The sequence below is a fragment of the Protopterus annectens genome, chromosome 8.part0, assembly GCF_019279795.1.
Source record: "Protopterus annectens isolate FY-2018-M chromosome 8.part0, PAN1.0, whole genome shotgun sequence".
In the NCBI taxonomy this organism is placed as follows: domain Eukaryota; kingdom Metazoa; phylum Chordata; order Ceratodontiformes; family Protopteridae; genus Protopterus; species Protopterus annectens.
The window spans coordinates 1,197,930,178-1,197,942,116 of NC_056741.1; positions in this window are offsets into that span (position 1 = coordinate 1,197,930,178).

Here is an 11,939-nt window from a genome sequence, read left to right on the forward strand (position 1 = left end):
ATCTTTTGGAGATTTGATTATGGCTCCTAGTTTGCAGTCATCTGCGAACTTCATTAGCCAAAGACCTTCTGTGTTGGCCTGTACTTCAGAGAAGTAGATACCAAACAGGAGAGGACCCAGGACTGAACCCTGTGGTACTCCACTTGTCACTGGTCTGAAGCTGGATTTGGAGTCTGCTACTTTCACAGTGTGGGTTCTGTCATTGAGCCAGTTGGCAACCCATCTTGTGACATAGGGATTTATACCTAGTTTAGTAAGTTTATCTATAATTCCAGAGTGGGGGATGATGTCAAAAGCCTTGGCGAGATCTAGATAGGCTGTGTGAACCACCTTACCCTCATCTACGGCTTTGGTGACTGCTTCAAAAAAGTCTATCAGGCTTAGGAGACATGATCTGCCTTTTACAAACCCGAACTGGGTGGGGTCCTGAGTTTGGAGATTACCAGTGTCATTGTTTATAAGTTCCATGATGATATGCTCCATAGCCTTGCAGACCAGGCTCGTTAGGCTAATGGGGCGAAGCATGGGGTTTTGTCTGACACTATGTGGTCTATATTAAATCATTGAATCATCAGAGCATCAAATGGCATTTCATTGGAAATGCTGTCCATTGAACCCTGAGCTCCCCACACACCCTGCTAATTATATATACCAACTTCGAGATCTGAAACATAAGACCTCTTACAGCAGCAAATGCAATAAGCAGAATGTTTTACTATTTTATGTGTTCAGGCCATTAATCACAATCTCATTTTTATTTTAAAATGCTTCAGTAGCTGCTTACACTTACTGTCTGTAGTAATTATTGAAACCATCATGAAATATGCTGTTTTTGGTTTCATCTTAGAGAATTGTTGATGGGGGTTGGATCTGTCAATAGTGCCCTCTCACAGGAAGCATACCATATAGTAAACTGGGTATATGGAGAGCTGGCTGCACAGTAAAGAACTTATTTGTATTTTATCCACATGCTACAGACATTTGGAAAGCACTTCGATGTTTTGAGTTTTAAGATGTATTGGTTAGGGTCAATTAGAAAAGAATTCTTTTGCAGACAGTGAGTAACATCTAACCAATTAGTGGGAGGAGCTGAGAAATAGCACTCTTCGCTGAACTACAATTTTTTAGTATCATCTTTATTTAGCCGTAATGCTTATTTGACTTGCTGTTCTCTGCCTGACTAATGCTGATCTCTGTTTATATTTGATTTTCCAACCCATCTGCCCTGCTTCTGTTGTACTTTTAAAGCTGGTGGATTTGGAGTTGCCTGCCCCTATTATAAATCTGATTTTGGACACTCCTCCCAGTCTCATCTCATCAACTCATTCTACTGAGCACAGAGAGATTAGCTGGGAAGGCCCTCCCCCTTAGCTTCTTAAACTTGAATTATCTTCTGTTTCCTACTTTCTCACTTACTAAAACATGGACTTTATTCAGCTGCTTTTACAGTATTCGTGCTTCTTCCTACTTTAGCTTTTTGTAGTACATTTTTAAAGTATTCAGTTGCATTAAACTGGTGCATGTGAAATAATTCCTGCTTTAAAACTTCAGCTTGGCAAGCTAAGAACTTGGTTATATTCAACTGGACGTATAAGAGAATTTAAGTACCTTTTTATGCACTTTTTCTTTTAAAAAATACAGTATTTAAATTGATTTAAACTGTGTATGAAGGAGTGTTGAAGGAATTTTTAACTGGTTATTCTGCTCTTCAGTAACTTGAACTAAAAGCTAGTGTTGGCTGAATTTTGTTATTTGCTAGTAATTACAGGTGTGGGGGTAGCCACATTCAGTGATTTCCTGTCCTTGCATATTTAAACTGGTGCATGTGAAATAATTCCTGCTTTAAAACTTCAGCTTGGCAAGCTAAGAACTTGGTTATATTCAACTGGACGTATAAGAGAATTTAAGTACCTTTTATGCACTTTTTCTTTTAAAAAATACAGTATTTAAATTGATTTAAACTGTGTATGAAGGAGTGTTGAAGGAATTTTTAACTGGTTATTCTGCTCTTCAGTTATTCCCACCCACCCGCTCTGTTTTGTTTTGGTGTTAATCTTAGTGGCATTGAAACTGCCCGCCTCAGCCTGCCTCTGGGCCCATCTCATTTGCTCACTCAACTGAGTGCAGTGAGATCATATTCTGATTTCAGGCACTCCTACTGTGTACAAAGAGAGCATCTGGGAAATAGAAAAAAAAAAAATTAAGCTTATTTCCTGCCTTTCTTGTTAAGTGGTACAGACTATTTGTAGGCTTCTGAGCCCCCAAGCCCTTCTGTGTTTAAGGGAAGCCTTCTAGCTTGTTTTTTTCTTGTAACTAGCCAGTTTTCTAGTTTCAGCACTCAAATCTGTTTCTTTGATCTCAGCACTTGTTCAGAAAAAACTGTACTTGTGTTTTTACCTACTTCTTTTTACTTTTGCATCATCTTAAAATACTCAATTGTATTTATTACTGCTTGGTGTAACTCATTCTAAGCCTTTTGGTTTAAACACTTGGGCTTCGGACCAGTTAGTTGTTTTGCACTGAGAGGTTTGTGGTCTGCACTGTTGTGGGAGAACAGGTAGCTTACATCCTTCTAGGTTGAGAACTGCTGATTGAGGGCTCAGTGTCTGTTATTCTAAAAGTGTATTAATTCTGGTTTAAGCACTTGGGCTTTCAAGCCAGTTATTTTACATTAAGAGGGTTCGTGGTCTGCACTCTTGTGGGAGGAGAGGCTGGACTCTGCCCTTCTGAGCTGGGAATTTCTGGTTAAAGGCTTATAGTGCATGCATATCTGAACTGTTTCTTACTGAAGTTGGTGCCTTGTTTGCTGTGGCATAGACTGGATTCGGGCCTGCTGGATCTAGCTTTGTTTGTGTAACTTGAGCACTAATCCAGACATTCTCTAAAGTATTCAATGGTATTTATTACTGCTTGGTTGTAACTTGATTAAAGTGTAGCTATCATTCAAGTCTTTTGGATTAAGCACTTGGGCTTCAGACCAGTTGTTTTACATTAGGAAGGTTTGTGGCAAGCACTGTGGTGGCAGGACAGGTAGCTTTCATCCTTCTAAGTTGGGAACTGCTGATTGAGAGCCCAGTGTCCAAGTGTATTAGTTCTGGTTTAGGCACTTGGGCTTCAGGCCAGTTATTTTACATTAAGAAGGTTCGTGGACTGCACTCTTGTGGGAGAAGAGGCTGGACTCTGCCCTTCTGAGCTGGGAATTTTCTGGTTAAAGGTTTATAGTGCCTGAATATTTGAACTGTATCTTACTGAAATTGGTTCACCTTGTTTGCTCTAGCATAGACTAGATCCAGGCCTACTGAATCTAGCTTTGTTTATATACTTGTTGTTTGTTTGCTTGTTATTTCCTGGAAGCTAATTCACCTAATACTTCTCAGCGCTTCTGTGGATCACTAGTGATATCTGCATTGCTTACTGTACTTATTTCCTTGTTTCACTTGAAAGAAAGTTACTGTTTGTCGTTTTGCATTTAGTTACTTGTATCACATTGCACTCAAGTTACCTGGCACTTGCTCACTAAAGCAATTATATAAGTCAGCACTAAAAATTAAAAGCACTACACCCTCACTCCCCACTGGCCCTTGTTTTCAATTAAGGATTTCCCAATATTATTCTAGCATGTCCAAAGGTCAGTTGTCAATCTCCTCTCCGGTCCAGCTGGTGAATCTGGGAATCTTGAGGCAATGTTATAACTGCCTCATGTACACAGACAACCCTCTCCTCCTCCCACATAACACAAATACTTGAGAGATGCAGCTATTTAGCCAAACTGGAGGCTGAGCTCTCTCAACTCAGGACTGGCAAGACCAGACAGGAGGAGAAGGCAACTACACACACCACAAAACCAGCCTCACATAATGCTACCACTCCACTGAATCAAACACATAAACACACAAAGACATACTCGGAGGCTCTGAGTAAAATTTACCTAAACAGCAGAGGCCTCCAAAGCAGACACCCAAACAACTGCTACCTCAAGACACCCCACAAGCAACACATAAACCACAAAAGCAGTGTGCAAAGCAGTCACAGCCCTTAAGGCCAAATACAACACCAAACATACTTGTCATAGGTGACTCCATAGTCAGACACACTGACGTCCCACTCACCAGGCTGAACAAGGAGAGGGTCACAGTAAGCTGCCTATCGGGCGCTAGAATCCGCCACATAACACAAGCACCCGGGGCACCCCCCAGCAAGTACAAATATGACACAGTCATTGTCCATGCTGGTGTGAACGACCTGAGACGTACCTCCCTGGACTGCATGAAAAGAGACATAGAGGAGCTCTCTGATTATGTAGCCCAGGCAGGTATGACCCTAACCCTGAGCAGTATCCTTCCTTCACCAAGAATGATGCCACAATATAGAGACAAGATGATCAGCTTTAACAATTGGCTTAATGTCTGGTGTCATTCAAAGGGGATCCAGTGTCTGTCTGCCTGGGATGACATGCTTGACAAGCCACGCTGCGCACCTGTCACCCCTGGGATTCCGGATATTGGCTAAGGCTCTTGCCACCCCATAGTGCCTTTTTAGGCAAGGCTCAAATTCTAAACCTACCACCCTAGAAAACAAAAATGGGAAGAAATTGAGGGTAATGCTGCTCAATGCCAGAAGTCTAAATCTCAAAATGCACGCACTCGAGGCCCTTCTCAGTATGGAGAACATCGATGTCTGTGCTGTAACTGAAACCTGGTTCAAGGCTCCTGAGAGCACCCCAGCACTATTAGGTTTTACCTCATATCATGCCCAAAACCCGGACCACTCGACAAAAGGAGGGGTGTATCCATATTCATAAAGGATACTCACACCTCCAGGTTGGTGGCAACGCATGAAGCTTGAAACCATCCAGGTGCAACTAACAATAGGCAAAACTGCTCTACAAATTGTAGCATACTACAGGCCACCCTCTCAAACTCAGGAACCCCACACAGCCTTCCTGAAGACACTGGAGGGTATAAATGTATCTCCAAACACCATCATATTGGGTGACTTCAACTACCCGAATATAGACTGGGAACATTACTCAAGCCCTAACTTTCTAGCCCAACGGTTCCTGGAGTTCATAAATTCAAATGCCATGGAACAGCTAGTCACTGTTCCCACGAGAGGAGAAAATATACTAGATCTCATTGTCACAAACATGGGGACAAAATGCTCCACACCAGAAGTATATCCTCATTGGTGAGATCTGATCATAAACTAATCTCACTGGAAATCCACATCCCCCACCCCAAACAAAAACACCATAGTGAAGAACTTCTCTAAAGCAAACTTCACACTACTCAACACTGGTGTGCTATCCTTCAAGGCCCCTGAGGCAGAGGAAACCACAACCGAAGCCCTTACAAATGCCTTCTATGAACACCTCCAGGACTGCATGGATCAGGCAATCCCAAATAAAACCAAGACTCTTTCCACAAAGGGCAAATGTCCAGTCTGGTGGACCCCAGCCATTAACAAACTTTACAATAAGAGGAGAAAGCTATTACATGATAGAACAAAATCCATAAAAAGTCACCCCTGATCATTATTAGTAAAAAATACGAGCACTCATAAAATCAACTAAGGCCAATTTTGAGAGAAAAATTGCCATGGATTCAAAGGACAATCATAAGGCCTTTTTCAGCTATGTTAGGAACCTGGGTGGAAACTCACAGATATGCTCAGAATTAGTCCAAAATGATACAAAAATCACTGAACCCACAGACATTGCCAACATACTGGCAGACAGGTTCAGTGCAAACTTCACCCTCTCCCCTAAAGGAGAGATAACTATACCAGCCGAGTGTAGCCTCCCGGACATCTCAAATGCGCAGGTGAAAGCTGCTCTCTAAAGCTAAAACACAGCATCAATGGGACCGGATGGTGTCCCCGGCTGTGTGCTACAAGCTAAATGAGGAATTAAACCCGCACATAAGGCAGCTGTTTAATCTCAGCCTTACCACAGGATACGTGCCCAAGGAGTGGCGTGACGGCAACTGTGGTCCCACTCCACAAAGGTGGGACCCTGGTAATTAAGTCTAGTCTGCAAAGCTATGGAGAGGATCATAATGGAGCTCATAAACAAAGATATAGGGACTTGCAGACATTGGACCCGACCCAGTTTGGCTTTGTCAAGGGAAGATCATGCCTTTTGAACTTGGTCGACTTCTTGAAATAGTCACCAAGGCCATTGATGAGGGAAAGGCAGTCCATACAGCCTACCTTGACCTTGCAAAGGCTTTTGACACAATACCCCACTGTATTGTAGAAAAACTTACCAGCTTAAATGTAAACCCATATGTCACAAGATGGGTTGCAAACTGGCTTAAGGACAGAACCCACAGGGTTAGAGTTGCTGGCGCTGTGTCAGACTCCAAGCCGGTCACAAGTGGTGTCCCACAATTGTTTGGCATCTACTTCTCAGAAGTACAGGCCAACATGGGAGGACTTTGGCTGACAAAGTTTGCAGATGACTGCAAACTGGGCCCAATAGTGGAAAGTGCATCGGACACTGATATCCTTCAGAAGGGACTCACGGAAACAGATAGCTGGTGCCAGAGCCATGGCCTGAAGTTAAATGCCAAAAATGTATAGTCATAAAAACAAGGTAACCCCAAGCTACCATATAGGTGGCAATCCACTAAGCACAGAAGAGGTTATCAGGGACCTGGGGACCCAGGTTGACAGTGGCCTTTCTTTTGACACTCACATTGCTAAAGTGGTTAGAAAGACCTTCTACATTGCCCACCTGATCATGAAGGATTCACATCCAGATCTAGTGAGGTCATTGTTCCCCTGTACTCTTCACTTATCAGACCAATGATCATGCCCCATTCGGGATGTATCTCACCCGACATCTGCAGCAATTGGAGAGACCCCAAAAGTTCCTCACCAAAAGGATAAAGGGACTCCAAAATCTGTCATATGCTGCCAGATTGAAGAAACTCCAGCTCTATTCAGTCGCATACCGTCTGCTCAGAGGTGACATGTGCCTGACATACAAGGCCATGTCCAACCCGAATTAATGGACATGCTCCACCTCAAAATCCAAATCCACCAAAACCACTAGAGCAAGCGACTTAAACCTTAGCACGGATATAAATAGGACGTGCTGGAGGGATAGATTTATCACTCAGAGACTCCCTATGCTGTGGAATAAAATCCCGGTCCATGTGAGGCAGAGCACCTCGCTGACTCTGTTCAAGAGAAATCTAGCCCTGTGGGTGGGAGATCGTAGGTTTGAATCATCTCTGGGTCACTGCTGGACAGAGGCACAACAAACTAATGGGCACAGTATTTTTTCATATAAGGGGTGGCGTAAGCCACAATAATTTGGGCTAGGCTTATAAATGCCTTAGGGCAGATAGCCTAGTATAAACCTATGAACCTATGAACCTATGAACCTATGAACCTATTCAATCTACTGCATTTATTACTGTTTGTTAGTAGCCTGATTACATTGTAAACTGTTATTCTAAGCATCTTAGCTCTGATTTATGCACTTGGGCTTCAAACTAGTTATCTTACATAAGGAAAGTTTGTGGTCTACGGTCTTTTGGCAGGAGACGTAGCTTACACCCATCTTGAGTTGGCAATTGCTGGTTAAAGGCGGATTATTGTATCTGTTATTCTGAAAGTGTTTCAGTTCTGGTTTAAGTGCCCGGGGTCTAGGCCAGTTATCTTACATTAAGATTATTTGTGGTCTACACTCTTGTGGGAGGAGAGGGTAGGTTCTACCCTTCTGTTGGTGAAGGCTGATTTGCCTGTTATGCTAAGTGTCTTTGTTCTGATTTAAGCACTGACGCTCCAAAACAGTTATTTTACATTAGGAAGGTTTGTGTTCTACACTCTTATGAGAGTGGATGGTAGCCTTCGCCCTTCTGAGCGGGGAATTGCTGGTGAAGGTTTATTGTGCCTGTTAATCTCAATGTCTTTGTTCTGGATTAAGCATTTGGTCTCCAAACCAGTTATTTTACAATAGGAAAGTTTATGATCTACACCATACCTAAAATAATGGGGGGACAAAGGCCTAAAAATAGGGCCAGATTTTAAATATTGCCTTACTAAAACTAGAAATTTGTTACAATAAGAGGATTTGTGTTAACATGCATTTTCCAAAGGATATGAAGTTTGAAACTTAAATGGATGTCATTATTTAATAATTTAAGGAGATGAATTATTGGTGATTTGTTAAAAATCACAAGTTTTATGAAGAACATACCAAAAATATGTGGCAGAAATCTAGACATTCTGCAAAAATCTGGAGAGTTGAGCAGTATATGACTATGCACACTTGTGGCAGGAAAATGTAGCCTATGCCTTTCTGAGCTGAGAGTTGCTGGTTGAAGGCTGATTGTGTCTCTTATTCTAAAAGTGTGTTTGTTCTGGTTTAAGCACCTGGGCTACAAGCCAGTTATTTTACATTAGGAAGGTTTATGGTCTACACTCTTGTGGCATTAATGTCAAAACAGAATTTTTTAACTACTAGAACATCTAGTTTATGCATAGCTAACCACTGCTCATCACGTTCCTTGTCTTATTGACCTATTCAATATTTAAATTCCCCTCACTCCTCCATAATAGATCAGTAACCATGGATATGTGCTTCCTGACTCTTTCTGTGTCCTGTCTAGTTGAAATGGGTATACTGAAACATTGTAGCAACTGCCTCATGTACACTCCCAACCCACCAATTCTTAATAAAATAGATAAAGTATGTGAGAGATGTAAATACACTTTAATGCTGGATGCCAAACTCTCTCATACAAACAAAACTAATCCTATACAAGCTGTAAGTGACACTTGAATCATGCCTACTGCACAGGGTAGAGACCATACACATAAAACTACATATGCTGAGGCACTTACAGGTAACCTTTCTAAAACATTAAGACCTCCTGCACAATACAATCAAAAAAAAGGTCCTGAACCACCCCCCCATAATGCATTTTTTAGGCAATGCTAAAATGATAAACCTCCTGACTTAACTTAACCTATGAAGGAATATCTGAAGGTGGTACTGCTCAGTGCTATAAGTCTTAACAAAGAACTCCACTCCCTGCAAGCCTTCCTAACCCTGGAGAGTGTAGAAATCTGTGTAGTAAAAGAAACATGGCTTAAAGTTACAGACAGTGCCCTAGCAATGCAAGGTTATAATGCCTTTCATGTCTTGACCAGTTACTGCACAAGAGGGAACCAAAAGTGGAGGAGTGACAGTCTATATTAAAACCAACCTGACATCCAGACTAGTTAAAGTGTATGACCTACTAGAATTTGAACATGTACAACTCACCATAAAAAGGGTCTCGTACCATATCCTTGCAACCTATAGGTCCCCCTCCATGCCCCAGGAAACCCATAATTCCTATCTTAATGTACTACAGTCCCTCACTGTTCAACCCTTTATGATATTCATGTGGATCTCAACTATCCCCTCTATAGAGTGGGGAACCTATACCACTTCTAATGCACAAGCCCAGTGATTCCTAAACTTTGTTAATACCAACTTCCTGGAAGAGTTGGTCCATTCTCCTACCAGGGGTCCAAACACACATGACCTAGTACTCACAAATATGGAGGGACAATATTCCTCACCCAATGTAATGTCTTCACTCATCAGATTGGACCATAAGGCAGTATTACTTAAAATAAAAATTAAATCTGTGGATCCAGCAAAACCAAAAACCTTTAGGAACTATTCCAAGGCTGGCCTCTCTCTACTAAGCAATACCTTGGCTAAATTCCAAGCACCCCCCAAACCCAGTAAACAACATATCATATGCTCAACTATTTACAAAATCTCTGTACAGCCATATTTAGCTGCATAGAGTGACCTCTACCCACTCGTTTTAAAAATAAAACAAACTGAAAAGACAAGCCACCTTGGTGGAAACATGATATCAATCAGTTATACAACCAAAGAAAAAAATCTCTGCCAATGCAGGATGAACAAAGCCATACATACTAAAAGCCCCCTGGACAATCTAAACAGGGCACTAAGAAAGTTAATTCATACTTCAAAGGCTAAATTTGAATTAAAAATAGCTTCTCAGGCGAAGGACAACCACAAAGCTTTCTACAGCTATGTCCATAAGCTCATGGGAAATACACAACAATGTGCAGAACGTATTGTAAATGGCATCATGAACAATAAAGGGGATGCCATTGCCAACCTTTTGGCGGACAGATCAGCTCAAATTTCTTCCACCACTCTCCCACTGATATTCTAATGGGAATACCTCATAACACAATTCCCCAAACTATTACTATAGAACAGGTCATCAATGCACTTTCCAAGGCCAAAAACATTGTATTGATGGGCCTCGATAACATGTCAGACTGTTTAATAAAAAGAATGAAACAAAACCTCTCTAGTCTACTTGAACCACTTTTCAACTGAAGCCTTCAGTCAGGTTTTATGCCAAAGGAATGGAAGATGGCTACAGTCATTCCCCTGCACAAAGGAGGTCCAACCACTAATCAGGTAACTACAGGCTCATAAGTCTTAACATCATCATATATAAGGCCATGAAAAGAATCATCATGGACATGATAAATGAGGACATAGGTAACCTGCAAATGCTGGACCTATCACAGTTCGGTTTTGATAAAGGAAGGTCATGCCTATTAAATCTAGTGGACATTCTAAGAGGGTCACCAAAGCAGTGGATGAAGGTAAGACTGTTCACACAGCTTATCTCAACCTGGTCAAGGCTTTTGATACAATACCCCACTCAGGCATTATAGACAAGCTCACTAATTAAGGTATAAACCCTTTTATCACCTGCCGGATAGGCAACTGGCTCACTGATAGGACCCGGGAGGTCAAGATGTATGAGGCCACCTCCACCAATAGCCCAGTCACTAATGGAGTCCCCCAGCACTCAGTACTGGGTCCGCTCCTTTTGAGCATCTATTTGTCTGAAATGGAAGCAAATGCTAAAAGTTTATGGCTGACTAAGTTTGCAGATGATTGCAAGCTGGGGGTTATCACCAATTCCCCTGCAGACCCTAGCATTCTTAAAGAAGGTCTATCTTGGACTAGCAAATGGTGCCAAAGCCATGGTCTTAAACTCAGTGTTAAGAAATGCATAATTGCACCCTTTGGGAAGTCAACTACACAGCTAATTACCATGTTGATAATACAACCCCTAAGATTCAACCCAGTGGTCAGGGATCTGGGTATGCACATAGACAGTAACCTTCCATTCGACCACCATGTGTCTACAGTGATGAGGAATCCCTTTTATATTGCGCAGCTAATAATTAAGAGCATGACATCTAGGTCCAAAGAGGTCATTATCCCACTGTATTCTGCCCTTATCAGGCCAATCAAAGAATGATCCCTTTGGTATGTATCTGACTGGGCATATGCAGCAACTAGAGCAACCTCAGAGATTTCTTACAAAAGAGTACAGAGTACAACAAACCTGCCTTATGCAGAAGGCCTTAAAGCCCTTTCCCTCTACACAGTCTCCTATAGATTGCTGAGGTGTGATCTATGCCTGGCTTACAAGGCATCTGCAAACCCCACACTGATGTATCTCCTACATATTCGTAAGTCAAAAAGTACCAGAAATACAATCTCTAGGGACCTAAATTTTGTCTGTGACTTAAACAGAGCATGCTGGAGAGACAGATAAATGTCCTAGAGACTGCCCCTCCTATGAAACAGGCTCCCAATCAATGTGAAGCTCAGTTCATCTATTATCCAGTTTAAGTACAACCTAGACCAGTGGATGAGGAACAGAAAATTTACAGCAGACCTGGTACCCATGTCCCGTATCGACAGAGGTAGGTTATAAATGCCTGGCCCTCAAAAGCCCTGGCCCATGTCTTCAATCTAATAACAATATATGAATCTATAAAAATAAAAAGAAGTTAGTGGGATTAATAATTAGGATTTAAATGTCTGAATATCAGACAGAAAGAACAATACAAAATAACCAAGA